The sequence below is a fragment of the Tinamus guttatus genome, unplaced genomic scaffold (assembly GCF_059628265.1).
Source record: "Tinamus guttatus ecotype Peru unplaced genomic scaffold, ASM5962826v1 Tinamus_guttatus_pri_ptg000197l, whole genome shotgun sequence".
Classification (NCBI taxonomy): Eukaryota; Metazoa; Chordata; class Aves; order Tinamiformes; family Tinamidae; genus Tinamus; species Tinamus guttatus.
This window is the reverse complement of record NW_028288731.1, coordinates 6,615,803-6,633,893: the sequence shown is the minus strand read 5'-3', so window position 1 is coordinate 6,633,893 and position 18,091 is coordinate 6,615,803. Positions and strand designations below refer to the sequence as shown.

The following is an 18,091-nucleotide window of genomic DNA, read 5'->3' as shown; positions in this document are numbered from 1 at the left end:
CAAATAAAAACAGTAGGTAACCAAATCAAAAAGAACCACAACCCCCTTTTGTTCTGGTGTAGGCCACCAGGCTGTATTGTTGCATCTCATCGTCTCCGAACTTTCATGATTCTGCTGCTGAAATTCAACAAAAAACATTAATTCCTGATAAGAAAGACACATTTCTGAAAGTCAGTCTAAAGCTCCTTCCTTGTATCTTTTCATTAAGTCCAGAGAAAGAAAAATAATCCCTTTCAGAAATAGGTTCCAGCTAGCTAGATAACTAAATGCATAGATGTGTGAAGTAATTACTGGAGGTACAACTTTGGGGTATAATAGAAAGCCTGATCTCGCTGCAGATAGAGCACTGCGTGTGAAGGGAAGGAATATAGCGCTGCTTCCAACAGCATGCAACACACAGGGAGAAAGGATGAAGCCACCTGCAAAAACAAAAAACGTTATGTAATAAACTGAATGGTACTGGCAGGAAAGGGGCACGTGACCCCAAGTACTGCAGATGTCCATACCCTCTAACAGCTGTCCTTTATCCCCGGTATAGATGCGTAGGGTGGGGAACTCTCAATGTAGCCAGTGTGAATCCTGGGAATTCTCTCGGAATATGAGAAAAATTGAGAGCAAAAAGCGACATATGGACCTTGCTCAAACACAGAATTTAAAAGGATAATGGTTTTCGCTACCTAACCAGAGGAAAACTTGATCCGAGTAAATTTCTGTTTGGAATCTTGTACCAATTCAGAGAAACTGATGTAGCTCACACCTTCACATGACCTGTAGCTTTGCAGGTGGCTCAGCTCTCTGTCTTCTCAGACAGCGTTCTCACTGGTGCAGTAGCAATTTCCCTTGAAGAAGAAGCTGAGACGTTCTGCACTGAGCTTGATAAGAACCCTGGGGGCAACAGAGCAATAGGAGTAGAGCATTTTGTCCCTTTTTTGGTGGATATGTGTCTAACTGTCTTTCCAGCATTTCATCCCGTTTCGAGATGGAGTTAGACTGAATAAGCCCTGGGAGTGAGTATACAAGATCCTATACATCACTATTCTGGACTTTAATAATGTCAGTGTACTAGTACAATCCATCAGTCTCTTATGCAGTTCATTATAAAAGAAATACTTCTGACTTGATTCTTGTGCTTTTCCTTTCGTGATGAAGGATCAGATTACCTCCCTAAAATACATGCAAACTACTTATAAACAGCCCTACTAAAATGCCAGAGGTATCCAATGTGTGACAGTGCATAGCCAACTACTAGCCAGGTATTTCCTGCTCACATTTAAAAAGAAAAAGAAAGGAATTATCTTCTCCTGTTGTAAAGTTAGGTGTGTGTATCACCTTGTAATCACAGGGAGGTGACTGTTGGCATTTCCCATGTGGTGGCTTGAGTCCCTTGTTTACTTTCTCACTAAATGGGTAGAGAGGGACTTTGGAGATGCTTTAGTGATACATTTCATCACGCAAATTTTGATGTTTTCCTTAGTGTTTAAATAAAAGCAGAGCTTCAGTGTGCCTGGTTTCCTAAATAGGTAGAATATATCATGTATTTTATCCTTAATATGTCTAGGATTATGCCAAAGTGCTGATAAAATTAAGCAAGCTGTTTCACCTACTCCTGTTTTTATTTATTTATTTAGATTTAAAATAATAAATGATGCTTTTCCAAGACCCTAGGCACCATAACACTTCATTAATATTACAATAAAATCTCAGCAGTATTAAACTAATCAGTCAGTCAGACAGACTCCTACAGAGATGCCTTCTCATTTTTTGTTGTGGGAAGAAAATGCTTAAATCTGCCCAAAAACATTCTGTAACAAAAATTTGAAGTAACTCAAATTAGAGGTAATTTTATTTTTTTTTTCGGGACAGTGACCTACCAGTTATGACTGCTCCCTCATTTGTGGACATTGGTGTAAGCCGATGCTGGAGTGTTCGTGCAGTGTTCTCCTTGGTACGTTTGGGTCATCCAGTGTGGAGGGGGTAGCAACACCTGGCACCGATGGTCACATGCATCCTGCAACTTGGTGTATGTTTTAGTAATAATCACTTGTTAACTCTTTGGATGACTTGCTAATGTGTGGAGAAAACGAAAGAACGTTTGCATTTATTTTGGTGGAATACATATACAGTGATTTCTCCTTTTTATTAATAAAAAAGTTTGCTGTGGAAGCTCAGTCTATATTTTAGTGGACCATTTAAGTCTCAAATTTTTATACCTCTTCTTGAATGACATATTACTTTCATATAAGGCCATCAGTTTAGTGGAATTTTTTTGAATAGTTGCTGCAACAAAGAAAAATATGTCAGAAGGATTCAGAGCCACTTGCATCATTTTCCTCATTCGATGCCTTGATGAAGACTGCACTGAAATAGGGGTAGCCTTTGTGCAGCGCTTTGCGCAGCCAAAGCACTCTAATATGACAGGGCATGTTGCGTGGATTAATTTTCACAAGCTAGGCTTATTCCCACCTTATCCCTAATTTCCAGATAATTGTCTGAAAAAGTGAGGAAAAGGGAAATCTCCCAGGCAAGGAGGAAGCAGATCTAGGGATCCACGTGGGGGTGCTCATATTTCAGTCCCAGCCCTTCCAGTATTTGATTCCTCCAGAGGCTTCTCTGAACGTAGGCTAAAACAGACTTGTTTTGTTAATCATAATCATCACTAATTTCCTTTCCCGCTGGTAGCTGCATGGTGGTTTTGCTGCTGTCACTCTATAGTAATGAAATGTCATTGCAGGTGGTACAAAATGTGGCAAAGTTAAACAGTTGGGGACAAATTCTCTTCTCGGTTACAGCAGCTCGATGGCATAGATTCATTTGAGAGGAAATGCTTTCCATTTGCTTGAGGAGCTTCTCTTGACTCTTCCTAAATGTCTTCTAAGGCTGTAGAATCAGCAGTCGTTCGTTCTTCCCGGGCTTGGTGTTCCTGACCAGGGCGGCGCAGGATTGCCGGTGCCTGCCCTGCTGGCCCGGCCTGCGGGGAGCCTTGCCGGGCGCTGAGCCCGCTCCTCTTCCTCGTGACAGGGAGCCCAGCAGAGGCTGTGTGCTGAGCAACGGGTGCTTCCCAGGGTATCGTAACTGCACTCAGCCTCATAGAGCCGTTCAGTCCTTGGAGGGCGATTCCAGTTAATAAATGAATTCAAGGCAGCCACAAGCTGCTCTTGGAAAACTGGAACACAGAAAAAAAATAAGGAAGAGCAGGGGAAAATAAATAAACTAACTGTCATTAAGCTGCAAAACAACAATTGTGGTCCTAATATTAATTATGTCATCTCAAGTGATTTCCCAAGATATTTAATTTCTGAGAGAGTCATTCATATGGCAAGCAACGTTTTAGAGGAAAAATTCAATACGTGATACTTTTATCATAGTCACAGCAGCCCAGAAGTATTTCAAGTGATTTTCAAGTGCTGGATCATCATGGCAGCTATGGGAATAATATACCAGGGGACTCCATTTCCTCAGCAATATCACTCAGTAGCTTCTGAGCAGCGAGAATGCGCTGCTAATGGTGCCGGGGAAGCCTCCTGGGCCGTCTGATGGAGTCGTTGCACACAGTCTGTGCTTGGAAAAATATTGCTCTTGCAAAGCAGATAAAAGTGGGAAAAAGTTTATAGGGAGACAATATGTCTTTTTTCCACAACCTTCTATGCAGATCAATACAAAGAGTTCACGCTGATTGAGTGTTGTGATCTTTTGACCAGTTCACATCAAAAGCATAAAACCTAATGTACTGAGTCACCCAATCGTGCTGTAAATGTCATAGAATCACAGAATGCAGAAGGTTGGAAGGGACCTCTAGAGATCATCTAGTCCAACCCCCTGCACATGGCACATGGCACAGGACTGCGTCCAAGCGGGTTTTGAAGATCTCCAGAGAAGGAGACTCCACAACCTCTCTGGGCAGCCTGTTCCAGTTACAACGTTTTCTTTATCTTTTTTTTTAAGCATTAGTCCCACAGTCTGGTTGGTCGGTAGGAGCCAGTATTTCCATTCCCATTTGCAAAATGGGTGGCAGCTTGTTAAGGAAGGTCACCTTTCATAGCTTTTCCAAGTCTCATCTTGATGGCAGCAGAGCTTGCTTGTCCACTTTCTAGGTCCCTCTAGCCTTCCTAGAAATCCATTCCACTCTATGATACTATAGAAGCAGCACGGCATGTTCCACAGAATCTAGCAGGTCTGGAATCTTGTCTTTAAATTACTGGTGAAAAGACTAATAAAAAAGACATGGAGGTATTTAAGAATGTGCTGATGTGATGTGATGTTCAGTTTGCCTAGGGCCTTTTCTTGATAGAGGCACAGAGAGGAACATACATAGAGAAAAGTGTCCTCAGAAAGTCTTTTGGCTCTATCTTAAACATGAGGCAACTCAAGAAGGTGCAAAATTAGGGGGGAAAAAAGGGAACTCAGTGAATATTTTGAGCCATTCTCAAAAACTTGGGCTGTTTTGAAGAGCAGATTAACCAACGGCAGTAAGTAATGTCAGCAGCGCAGCTGAGACTGCCTTGGGGAAGAAGTGGGGCTGGAAGATCTCTTGAAGTCTCTTCCAGACACATTTTGTTCTACCTTCTAGACTCAGACTACTAACTGGGGTTTCAGATATTTGCATTGATAAATTATCTACACCTCAATTTAGGGGGAAATATTTTTAGGCTGCACATTTATTTACTAAGTTTCATCGAGCCCTTTTGCAGTGAGATATGGTTGGCAGAAAGATAGGTTGGAGTTTTTGACCAGGTGAAAAATGCATTGCCATATAGTCAGCAGAGTCAATACACAGGTACTAGCAAGGTGCCCATTCGGAATCCCTGCTCCAGAGCTTCACTGGTGACGTTTTCCCCATTTCAGTGACTCAAGGAAGCTGTTGGTATAGATCAGTGCATTTTATCCCATGCCAGAAAGCTTTTAGGTCAAGTCCAAGCTCTTCCTAGCTACGTCTCCACGCAGAGGCTGCTGCTGCCACGTGGGTTATCTGGGTTCACAGCAGCTTTCCTGTTGTGATCATCTAGAGGAAAAAGTATTTTCCTCACTTGGGCACCCATCAGATCAAATCCTGCATGAACTGTTGGACTGATGATCCTGAACCGTTGCATTACTCAATCATTTGGCTATTTTTTACTTTTAGAAAAAGTGTATTTAGCCAAATGGCATTACATCTGGGATAGTTTTCAGGAGGTAATGTGTAGTTTCCATGTCTTTGGATCGTGTGCCATTCCTCTTTCGAGAGGATGAGACATTGCAACCTCTCCAAGACAGAGCCATGTGGCAGCACTTCAGGAAATGTCCTACTTCCTTAGAAAATATTCCATTAAAAGTCTTAGTTAAAAGCCTCAATTAAAAGCTTACAGGAACAAATGTGCCTTGTGTGGCCCTCTGCAGCGTGGTGAAGCGCCCCAGAGTGATTCCAGCTCAGGGGTGCAGCAGCCTCACGGTGGATGTTCATTGTCCTCATGGCAGGGTCTGTTCTTCTTCTCTTTTTTTTTCCTGGTGTACATTTTATGGGCAATGAACCACAGGAAGTAACTGCTACTGATTGTAATGGAAATGCTGAAACCTCTTAAATGATGGCATCAGGCAGGAGCAGCCCTGGTGTAATTACTGTGTTAATGATCAAGTAATATTTAAGTGCTCCTGTGTGGTTCTCTAGTATTTTTTCGTACTCGTCTCCAAGCTGCTGCCGCCGCTGTCCCGCTGGGCTCCCGTGCAGGGAGCTGGCCGGCTGCCGCGCGCCCAGCCCGGCCTCGCCGCGGGGCCGCTGCTCCTCTCCTCAGCACCGTCTCCAGCAGCTGCCCCAGGGCTCTAAAGAGGCACCAGTGCTGTGATTAGTTTCGGATTTTTATAGGAGACCAAAAGTCTCTTACTATTCCCTTGCCTGACTCCTTTTATGCCAAAGCAGGGCTAGGAGATAAAAGAATCAGTATCCATTTTGGAAAGATTTCATGGAATTATCATTATCCGTATTCCTGGTACGTTACTGCACTGCATGCAGTTCTTGACACACCTTCCATAAATTTCAATGAAGTATATCAATATATCTATATATTTGTGGTTGAGAAAATAGAATGCAATTGTGATTCAAGTATGAACAACTTCAGGAAAGAAAGCATTATCATCATCTTACTGGAAACTATTTTTTTTTTTATTCCAAGTTGCTGAGAAGCGGAAAGCAGCAGATGCTGTGTTTCTGGATTCTGATTTTTTTCTGTTGTTTTTATTTAAAGCAGCCTTCCCCATGCCTAGCAGGATAATGGTATGTTAGTAAATCCCAAGAGTGAGTTTACAGCTGGATCACGTTAAGGAAGTTTACTTTGAAGTTGGTGCTGTGACGTCTCAGACTCGCTTCTTTCTGGAATTTTCTGTGCTGTTTGTAGCCAGGACAGGAGTGCGCAGCGCGCGGTGGCCTGGTGAGGCTGCCGCACTGCGACGGGCACAGGAGCCTCTCTGCGGGCAGGAACTCGTGGTGCTGGTGGTCACTGTCCCTTCTGCAGGAGCCACCAGCACGTAAAATGATCCATGTTTCCCCTGTGGTATTTTTTGATTGGAAAAAAGTAACCCCACATTTTATGCATGTGATAGTTAGTCATTTCTTTGTATTGTGCCTACACCATTACTGAGGTAATTCTGCTCAGAGCAGGCTTCCTGCAGAGGTGTTTGGTCCAAACATTTTCCATTGCTTGTGTCCTCTGGAAACAACCCTTCGTACACGACCTGCATCTCAGAACAAGCCCAGAGGTTGGCTGCCTGTGACTGCATCCTCAAAGAGCAAGAGTAAAGTATGAGGGCTACTGTTTATCTGTGTTAAAGGAAATCTGACAGCCCTATTAGTGAGCCATGATACCTGGCAGAGCCTGGGACTCTGACCCTGAAGAGCAGTAGAAATATGGGATGAAATGGCAAACCTTTGCTTTCTTGCAGCAGGAAGAAAACACATGGAGCAAAGTGGAGCAAGCAGACAGTTTGTGAGAGAGGCAGCAATTTCCGAGCTTTCACATTTAATCACTGGCTGCACAAACTTGACAGCATGACAAGAAGTTTTAAGGAACAAGGCAATTGCTCGTCCCTCTGCTGAGCACTCTGAGGGGAGTTCACGGCTGTTTAACATTAGCTGAAATCCTCTTTGTAAGACGCCCTGCGCCATTTCTGCCCCCCTCCTTCCTTTGTGTCTCTTCGGTCCCTGCTGGGTGCAGCCGTCTCAAGGACTGACCTTGGAGGCATCCAAACACACAGAGGGGCCAGGGACTTGCCGAGGTGGGGACAGGGATGCTCTCCTGTGAAATGAGAACAAAAGGCAGAGAAGAAAGCAAAGTGACAGTTACGGCGTGAGTCAGAAAGATCAATAACATTAACACCAACGCAGCAAGGAGAGGAAGGAGGAATCAATAATAATAATATGTAGGCTTGAAGTTTAAGAGCGGAAGGAGGTTAACTGAACAGTTTAGGGGCTTAGTGAGAAAAGAATCTAACAGACTTTCCTAATGCCTTGTATCTGTGAAAGACTGAAAACCTATACTTTAATAGTACAGCAAAGATGGTTATTATGTACCTAAGCCACAGGGGAGAGAAGTTGTTCTGAGGCCAGGAAACATTGATCAGACTTCTGCTGCCCTTGCTCGGATTCAGGAGATCAGCAGCTCCACCACGTCACACTGTCTGTAGCACGAAGCTGCTGGGGGAGCCTGGCGCACCTGCCTGTGGCTGCGCCTACTTTTATCCAATTTCTTTACATACCATTGCTGAAACTGCATTTTACTGGACAAATGAGACGTCACGCTGCCGGGAAAGCCATCGCTCCTGGTTGTCCTCTTCACAGATGTTACATAGACAAGGCTTGGCCTGGCCTGCACAGGCTGGTGGAACAGCACACTATTTGGGGAAAAAGTGTCTCCCCAAACCAGGTGACCAGACTACTGCACCACAGCCAAGATACTTTGGATATTTTCTTCCAGCCAGGTAAAAGTAACTTGAGCACAAATATTTGAAGCTGGTAAATGGCAAGCTGAGTTTAGTTTGTTGTACATAGTAATGGGCATTTTTAATTCCTCTAGCAGCAGATGATTTTACAGCCAACTACCTTTAGCTTTAATAGATTCTTTCCTCATAAAAGGCAGTTCAACATTAGAATTCTTAACTGCTGGTTTGTAATTGTGTCACTAATTTTAATTTTGAATCATTATTCTCAGCCTGAGCAGAGGCATGTATGTTCAGCACACACTGAGATTTTTCTGACTTCTTGCTGTGCTACAGGAAACAGTTCAATCCTTCTACATTAAGCCATTTTAATGAGGATTTGTTCGGCTCTGAAAGGCCACCTATTGGAAGTACCAATCTGAAAACAGAGTTTTGCATTTAAACAGCACTACAGGAGATCCATAAGCATATTTTAAATGATATTTTAATAACTCATGCTTAAATACTTTTAAAGCAACACTGTAATTAGATGAGTCTCTTTGAACCTTTCAGTTAAATAATTGCATACTAATGTAAGGAAAAACAGCTTTTCACTAAACAGTTTTTACATTAATCAGCTGAGATTAATATACTTAATAAGCAGTTGTTATTGAAATGAACATTCAATAATGAGTCATTATAGCTACATTAAATTCTTGGGGCCAAGTGTAACAACTTGTACACCTGCAAGAGGGCTAAATTCCCACTGACTGAAGGGAAGCTTTGGCTGTATATGGATTGTAGGACTGTCTCAAATGCAATTTGAAAAATGAATATGGAAATTTCACTGCACTGCAAGTAACTGAGTTTGAAATGAGACATTTTCAACAATACACCTTACCCATCACTTTCACCTTAACTCATATACCTTTATTATGCCCACATTTATTTATCGCACAATTCATCATCTTCGGAACAGCTAAAAAGTGGGTGGGTGCCTAGTTCTAGCTTAATGGTATTCCAGAGAATGAGATAAAAGCAGCGAAATGTATTTTTTTCTTCATTTTAATGAGGAAGAAAAATTATCAACTTGACATTTTTGGTGAACTGATAATCTTTAAAATTAATGATGATTAGATGAAATATTTTAATTTCTACCATTAATTTTAAAAATCTTAGGAATAGCTTGGCAAATATTTTCATTCAAAATGCAAAGTTGTTCCACTACAAAGAGCACAAATTCTTCTCTATTGCTGAAAACGTACTGGTTTTGAACTACTTCAGACGTTCTAAGCATGGAGAGGTGTTCAAGTTAGCTTCAAAGACTTCTGCTGAATTTTAACTGTAGCATTTTAATTTAATTTTTCAATGCAATTTTAAAGACCCCCAGTGATTCTTAAGAGTAGCCAGGCAGGCAAGTTCATTTTCCTATTCAATAAGGAGGCAACAGAAGATGCTGAGAAAGTTAGAACGAATTGGCAATTATATAGCTATATTGTAGCATTCCAGTTTACAAAGATCTCTATCAACTAACTTGCTCAGCTATATGCAAAGTGTTTTTATTTAACAGTCTATGTCGCGTTTTTTCTTCCATTAAATATCATTATAGAGCTCTGCCACATGTTTTTATTTGGTCAGTATTAGATATAGGAGCTTTAAGTCCTGTTCTTGTGTATGCTTCTTGAGCCGTTAAGATAGTGTTTAGACATCCTCTGCATAACTGTTTAGTAAGCATTAAGCTTTCAGCTTTAAAGTACAAAATACTGCACTTTCTGCTGAAGTTGAAGTGACAAAAATATGCATAGATTTATTATCCTTGTGAAACATGCAGCTAATAATTTGAATTTGAAAAAAGTACTCTGTCCCTTTTAAAGTTTAATACTTGTAGTTAAGAACAATTTGGTATAGCAATAGTCCTTGAAATGTTCAAATGCTTTTGAGATTTGGGCTCTAAATTACCACTTTAAAAAGGAATAACTACTCTTTTTTTCTTCAAATAATGTTGTTTGGGAGTTCAGGCTGCACAATCCACAAATGCCTCACTCTGGATCCCAAGTGGAGTTTGTGCTTGTTATTTAAATTAGTGTTTTTGAGCTTGTTATGTAAAGTGGCATTTGAGCTCTCTCAGCCTAGAGCTCTACAAGGTGAATGACTTGCACAAGGACTCCATGGCTTTCTTTTCAATTTACTTTCAATCTCCCTGAAGCCTTAAAAAATCAGTTTCACTACAAGAAGGGTTTAGCATTTAACATGCAAAGCTCATGAGCCCTTAGTCTCCAAAAGGCCAATTTAACAGAACACGGGGGAAAAAATAACGCAACAGAAACTTGAGTTAAGTCTGCCAGCCCACAGCATAGTCAGTGGAAACTCTTGATTGTTCCCAAATCTCACATTGGAAGTTTGCGCCTAGAAGGAGGAAAAGTTGGAGGTTGCTTAGGCTGAGTCAAAGTCACACCATGACTGTTCTGCACACGGCTAATAAAGACATTAGGCTTTCTAGCCATGTAAAGACTGGTGTATTTCTCTCCAGGCATTTGGCCCCACAAGCTAGTTTCACAATGAGGTTGTTGAAATTAGGCACAGTAGTTCAGAGTGCTCTAAAAAAAAGACCCAAACACTGTACTTCAGCTGCTCAAAGATGCATTTGTCCACTGCTAGACAACAGCTGTAGGGCTTGTTATCGTAGCACAGTCGTAGGAGTAATAACAACTCTGCTTGTTCAGCTATGCATGAACTGGCTTCGGTTGAGTCTCACTGATACCAGATAAGCTTTAAAATCACTAGTGAAAGAATTGGCCAACTAAAATCACACACACACACGAAGGAAGAAAGTGCACAATTTATGAAGCAAGGGCAGTGGTGGCAAAGCAGGGTATTGTCCTTCCCTGTGCAAACAACTGCCCTGAAGAGCATGGTAGGCTTGTCTATAGTCTACTAATGCAACTGATAATGCATTGATAATGCATTTCACAAGATCGTGTTGTTAAGCCAAAGATCATCAGAGTTATAGGAAGGAAGGTAATGGTTATAGTAAGTAAGCTTTCCGGATAACGGGAAGCTAATATTAAGCTATAGGAAGTGGGAATGATTTAGTTGGAAAGAAGTAATTAGCGGAAGGAGTGACCTTGCTGTAGATGTCAGTCAATATTTTCATTAATTGCACAGCAGAAAATAAGAACATGCTCTTGATTTTGCTGATACGAGGCTGGGAGTTGTCACCAACGCAGAAGAAAGAGACATCAGGGTGAGAATGCACTTAGTAGGATGATTATAAGGGAGGTTTTTTTACAGTTGAAAATGGTAGTTTCATTCAGGATAGCTCAGTTTGTTTTTTGGTATTTGAGTTTCATTGCAAAAAGAATCCAGAAAAGTGTCTTCTTTACTTATAAAGCAGAAATTAAAATGGTTCACGTCACATCTAAAGAAAAATCTTTTCTCCCAGGACATTGCTATGGCACTTAAAGTCAAATGTTGACTTTGAGCTCTATGTCCTTCAGTATGAACAAGCTGCTGCAGGCCATTTAAACAGAGCATCCCATCATTACAATTTATTTCTACAACTTGTACAGTAGAGTTTCCTCATTAGCCTGCTAAAACGATACATAACCAACTTTCTTGCTAAAGGCTTGAAGATCAGCACTGGATATTTTTGTATGTTACCATGCTGGATGTACTTTTTTGCTGTGTATTTTACTTTATTTTGTAATACAAATTTATTGCAATAATACATTACACTACAGTTTACATACTGCAATACAACATAAACCTCTGCATGTGCTCTTTCCTGCTGAAACTCCCAGCTCTTGTAGCAGAAAACCTGCAGTTTGAAGTTAACCACTCAACGCGGTTATGAGATCTTGCAGGAGTTGCACAGCTCTATTCCTTATGCTAACCCTAGCCAAGAGAACCTCCTTCTACAGCAGGAAACATTAGCTTCCCCTCTCCTCTCCTTTTATGGATACAAACCTAATAAGGTCCAAGTCCAGTTGATTGAGTTCATGTGGGAAATGTCCAGCTGGAACTCTGAAACCTCTTGCGGTTCTCCAGTGTTCTTTGGCTTCACCAACAGGCAAAATTGGAAATTATGTAACAAGCCTAACGTTGATCAACCTTCATGCTCTGTCATACTCAGCTGAATGTGATCCAAGCAATTTCAGGGAGAAAAGCCCTAGAGAAATACTGAGGCCTGATTCCCAAGTTGCCTTAAACAATTATGATGTGTTTGCACCTACCAGTGTTCTCTGCGTCTGAGCTGACCACCAGAGCTCCTCAAAGTGTTGCCAGAGGGCTGCAAGAAACCATGCAGAAGAACAGCACCGGTGCTTGAGGTGTCCTGCTTGAACCAACACTTTGCGGACTCACTACATGATTTCTAGCAAGTTTTGAGTTACAACATTAGCCACGTCTAATATATTGGAAAGTCTGCAAGGGAACTAATAAAGGCCTGGCATTGATCAGGCATGTGCCTTGTGATAAGGATCCGCAATAATTCGAGTAGCAACAATAGATTCTAAGAGAATTGCCACATACATAATGCCAGTGATTTCTAATATTTTCTGTGTCCTCTGGGAGGATGGATTTATATTGCTGGAATTTGCTGCATAATGATTCACAAGGAAGTTCATAGTCCCAGATCAATTCTGATCTGTCTTTTTAGAAGCAAGGCTCTATGTGATTAAACTTAAGAGTAGAGGCGAGCCTACACTACTCTTTAAAGAAAATTGGACAAGCTCTTTAATATATTTTTCCACATTTTTTATTTTTTCGCTATCATGTTCTTGAAAGTATTTTTACATTCACCAAACACAGGAGAAATGAAGGAGAAATGAGTACATCCTGCTTTACTAAGTAGCTCAGTGTCAAGCATTAAGGTCTGACTCCAAATGGGATAAATTTGGAATGACCTTGCTTAAACCAATGAGGCTGTAATTAGTTTATGCTGGAGCAGCAGAGAAGAGAGCTTGGGTTAAATAATGGCTGTTAGCAGCAGGGCAGGCTGTGTGAGGGTGGTGGGAAAGTGTCTTCCTCTTGGAAACAGCCGAGGAATCGCTCCCTGCTCCCGCAGGCCGGCACGGGAGGGCCGGGGCCCTGGCGTCCCGCTGTGCGCGTGGGCTCGGCTGCCTGAGGACACCGTGCGGGCTGCTGGGGCTGAGTCAAGCCCTTACGGTTCAGAACTTCACCTAGGCGAAGAAGAGGAGTGACTGAAACTTAGCAAAGTGGCTCACGAGAAAGCCCTGGTGAAATGGGGACAGCAATGTGCACCTAGGGAGCACACAATACTTCACAGCAGCTGCTTCAAGAAAACTCGGATCACAGCTATAACTCATTCCCAAAGAAATCAGCACCCTGCATTATATGCCCTAATTTGTTTCTTCCGTGAGAGTCTTTCTCTCCTGAGTAGATTTAATTTTCCATAAAATCCTGTAAGCTTTCAAATCATGAAAAATAAAGTAAGAATAGATCAGTTGTAAACTTAATTATTAAATTGACCGTGCTTGTATCAATAGGGCTGATAAAGAGCCCCTAACTACAATTAAGGTTGTATGGTAAATTAATGATCCAGATACTATAGAGCAATAGTAATGTGTTTTACTTGAGGCATTTTTGATTGACTAAGTAAAATAGCTTATTGTAAATACCTTAACAGAGGGAAAACCATATTTAAATGACTCATGTAATGATCTTTCCTAAGAAACAATAGGATGTTCATTTCTGAATCTATTCATGGAGAGAAACTAATACAGATATGATAAGAATGGGTACATTTAACAGCAAGATGGCAGAAGAAGATGTCTAATAAAGTAATTAATATTTGTAAAAAGGTAGTCTTTTTCTTCTTTCAAAAGTATTCCTAAAATGTATAGGTTTCAATATCTTTTCCATTGCATATGTTTTTATGGCTGAAGCATAGACCAAATTCTTTAACTTAACCTCCCGTTATGGCCATATAATGCCTGGTTCCAGGCTGGCACCCTAACCTTGATTTATCTGTTCACTCCTCTATCATGTTCCCTTGTCCACTGTACATTTAGTGACTATTTAGTTCACTGTACGTCTAGTACATCTCTCTGTTTGCAATTTCCTCTGGCATTTACACTTCATCAGGCAGAAATTACATTGTCACGTGGCAAAGAAAAGAATATGCATGTACGTATCTCTGTGCCTACATGTTTATGTATAGGTGCATGTATGGGTTGAAAGGAGAACGCAGTTTGGAGGGGATGTGAGGCGTCCCGGTGGGCACTGTGGCGGGTGGCGAGCGGTGGCCGTGGTTCAGCAGGAGGGGATGGGAAGCAGTTCGGTTATGTGGCGAGGGCCAGGAGATGGAGCTCCAGGCCGTGGAGCGTGATTTCTCTGTGCTCGAGCAATGAAACGTGGTCTTTCTGCACGGTTACACGCTCCGTTCTTTTCAGCTCGTTATTTAGAGGCCTTCTTTGAATGAGGTCTGCACTGCTCCTTCTTTTGAAAGACTTTATTAACCTCAGAGAGCAATTGCTAACACCTTCCTTTGTGGATCTGTGGCCTAAAGATTAAAAAAAAAAAGAGGGGGATATGACCGAATGATATTCAACATTGATTTGTAATATATTTTTGGGAGATAATTCTCATAGTGTATATTAATTATATTTTTAGAAAAGATTTCCTTTGAAGAAATACGTATCATTTAGATGTACTTTTAATTGATTTGGTGGAAATGCTATACAAAGTAAAATTCCTTGGAAATACTTGGGAAAATATTCTGTGAGGTATATTCCTACCAATTCCCTTTAGAAAAGGCAATAGCAGAATTCTTTACATAAAAGCATGACTGCTAGAACGGGGAGCAGGGATACAACATGCAGTTAACTCTCTAATTTAGTCTTCCTATGCTTATAGTATAGTTTCAAAAATGTCATTAGGAAGATTCTGATAGATTCAGTTCTTATTTAACCATCCCTTTGAAAAACAGCCATTTTTTTTTCCAAATCTTGAGCTTTCTGTGGAACTATCTGAAAAATGGCCAGCTATGGAAATCCAAATAGATAGCTGCTCTCTGCCTGGCAACTGGGAACTCTGTTGTAATAAGTCAGTTTAAAAGTTAAACATGAAAGAAAAATGCTCGAGTTTTGTTCAGCTTCCCACCTTATAAGAAGCCTCCAGCAATTAAACCTGTCTTTAACTGGAATTTAAACTTAAGATCTAGGTGCAGGCTTTTATCTCTAATCAGCTTTATGATACTAATCAGAGAGAATGCGTCAAACAGCCCTGTGTTTCTCAGATAGCGAATAAATTGTACTGCTTTTAACATTTTCCCAGGAAAATAGTTACTCATTGTGAAGAAAACTTTTAAATGATATGAGGAGATTTAAGAACATAATTCCTGCTGACTTTTGCTTTTTGTATTTCTGTGAATATCTCTCCTTTATACCATATCATAGATAAAACTGTTTTTTTTTTCTTCTGTGCCATTTAAGAATAGTAAAAAAGTAATCTTGAATTTATGCTATTATGCTTCAAAATTGTGATATAACTTCTTGCAAAATTTACTACAGAAGGACTTTATGCTAGTCATAAACTTTTGACACAGGAAATATGCGTGAAGACCAATTATGGGCTGTTCAGAAATATCTCTTGACATTTTTAGAGTGCAGCATGAGAAGGATTCACCTTTTTCTCCTGTTTAATTATGACTTTTTCAAATAGGGTACTCCAGCTCAATGGGAGTCATCGCACTTACAGTAATAAGGAAAGATAATTTAAGATTTTTATGATACGGAGGAAGGAAAAGGCTCGTGTCTTTGGACTGGAATGGTTATCAGTTCTTAGATCAATCACCCTTATGCAAGTTTTTCCATTGGTATCAAGTTATTAAGTTATTTACAACCACCATACATCATGTGGAATGGATTATATAGAGGAACGGAGGAAAAATGAGAGCATATCCAACATACAGACTATAGCACTTTCATTAAATGCCTAAAAGAGGAGAGCTATTACGTAATTTAAATCAAACTGTCTCAGCAGAGATTATAGCCCAAAGCCCTGCTATAAGGTTAATATTTCTTTTTCATATTTTTAAGCTTCACTTGGTAGTATCCAGTCAAAATTTCCTTTTCCTAAACACCTTTCTCCTGTGCTTTTGCTTAGATCATGTTCAAGTACAAAGCAAGGTCAAACACAATATCAGTTTCTTCATCCTGAAATTCGTTCATTGGATTCCATACTGGATCTCTCTGGCCATTGCTGTTCCTGGGGTTATGAAATGTATCAGAGTGCAGGTCCCGTGTTGCCGTCGCATCCTCCTCGTGATCACACCCTTGTATACATATTTTGGATAAAATTTCACATGTGGTTTGGGGTGACATATAGGCTAGCCAGTTTTATGGACAGATAACTTCTCATCATTGCCATAGTTATACTCATGTAAGTATAAACTTGTGAGGGAAATAGTGACCCCAGAATAACTTAGCTCTGGATGCACAGAGAGAGTTGGGAGTTCAGAACGGCCCTCAAAGCACCCCAAGGTGCCACCTCAGTGCCTTTAGCAGAGGAACATCGAGATTTGAAGTTGTGTTACATGAGTTTTATGTAAAAGTTTTGCACACCAAGAAAGCACAGTTGGCTAATATCCAGAAAAACCCTGCTTTTGACTGAGATAATCATAGACAGTGCACATTTTCAGCCTGGTGAATTCAGCAAAAATAGCAGTACAGGCGTTTTTTTTTAGTGTCCTTAAATCTATTTCTGTGTATAAATTCCTAGTGAAAATAATTCCTCAAGCATTTCCAAAAAAAGCCTGCCAAAACAGAATTTGTAACTGTAAGAATTTTTAACTTCAAAAAAAAGCCCAGACAACCAGAAAATTGTGTTTTAAATAACTAACTACAGAGGTCTAAAAATGTTTCATTGTGAGTAAGGAGCCCAGCAAAGCTGCCTGCTCTCCTGGCAGAACGTGGCCGTAATGCCACTGCCTCTGGTTCGTTGTGCTCTCACAAACAGCCTCCTCCTGTTTACAGCACTGCAATGCTCACTGCGAGAAACCTCCTCTCAAAATACAGCTAACGATGCCGAATGAAGAGAATTCCTGGTTTTGTGTGATAACAGGATCACAGAAGGTGCTCTTGTTGCTTCTGGAGAGGAGGATTGGTATTTATAGAACGTGCCTGGTAGCAGCTTCTGTAATTAAGGCTGAAAAGTAGTTCGCATTGTAACTCCCTGTTTTCAGTCACTCATAACTCTATAAAACATCTCCCTTTTGTGCTGCAGTTTTCATCCTGGATTTATGCCAGTGTCAACATTTTAAAAGTATGAAGAAAAATTCTTCCATGCTCTCAAGAAGACTGGAAACGCACACCTAGCTGAGCAATTCTAGGCATGGCTACAGTTTGGAGGGTGCAGTTTTACCAAGGCTGGACCATGCCAGGCTTCCTGGCTTTGTCCGAGCAGAAATCACATTTGGTGGTGTACGTGATGAATCGCACATACTGGATGCACACAGTGCCCTTATTGCTCAGGTTCCTAACCATACAAGTATAACCCATTGCTGAGTGCACATGGAGTATTTTCATCCATAACATAATTTCCAGTTTACCGTGGGAAGTCTGGGGATTGATACAGGCATTTTCCTTTCACTGAACATCCCTAGAAGGATGGCAGTTGACGTAGGAAATGCAGACAGAATTCAGAGTTACAAGGATCTCTGTTCAGTCTTGTAGCTTCCCTGTAACTGGCCCGAGCGGTCACCGTAGCCATCAGCAGGCTCAGCTGGCTGCGTTCTGCCAGCGGGATGCGCTGCCAACTGGAACCAGCCGGCAGGATTTTCCTGTCTGGAAAGAGCCTGGCGTCTCCTCCCACAGTGGAAACAGCCATGTCACTAGTCACCACAGAAAGAAAGGGAAAGATTTTGAGTGTGACCACCATTTGATTAAATTTTAACCAGGGTAATATTTCTGGTATATCTGCAGTTATAAATGTTTGTTAAGATGACAGTTTTTAAAGGTTGAATAGGACTCTCTACATTCCTTATAATTACACTCTTTATTCTGCAAGGATCATAACTTCTGGTGATTTCACTCTGTATCCTTGAAGTTTTAGTTAAGCCTCTTGTAGAATATAGCAAGATGGATACATTCTCTAGGGGACCAAAGTTTTAATTTAAATCATTACAGAAGAAAGAAGAAATATGCTGCTCAACAGGGTGACAATGCAAATCGCTCCCTTTGTTGGTGGT

At 40.9% G+C, this 18,091-nt stretch overlaps 1 long non-coding RNA gene across 1 annotated transcript in view; it reads right to left on the bottom strand.

The window, feature by feature from the left end:
* Positions 1-3,768: 3,768 nt before the first annotated feature.
* Positions 3,769-18,091, bottom strand: part of LOC148594819 (uncharacterized) — a 53,407-nt gene continuing 39,084 nt past the window's right edge. The window contains exon 2 of the long non-coding RNA XR_015913307.1: positions 3,769-3,816. This is a non-coding gene — a long non-coding RNA (uncharacterized LOC148594819). The remainder of the gene's footprint in view (positions 3,817-18,091) is intronic.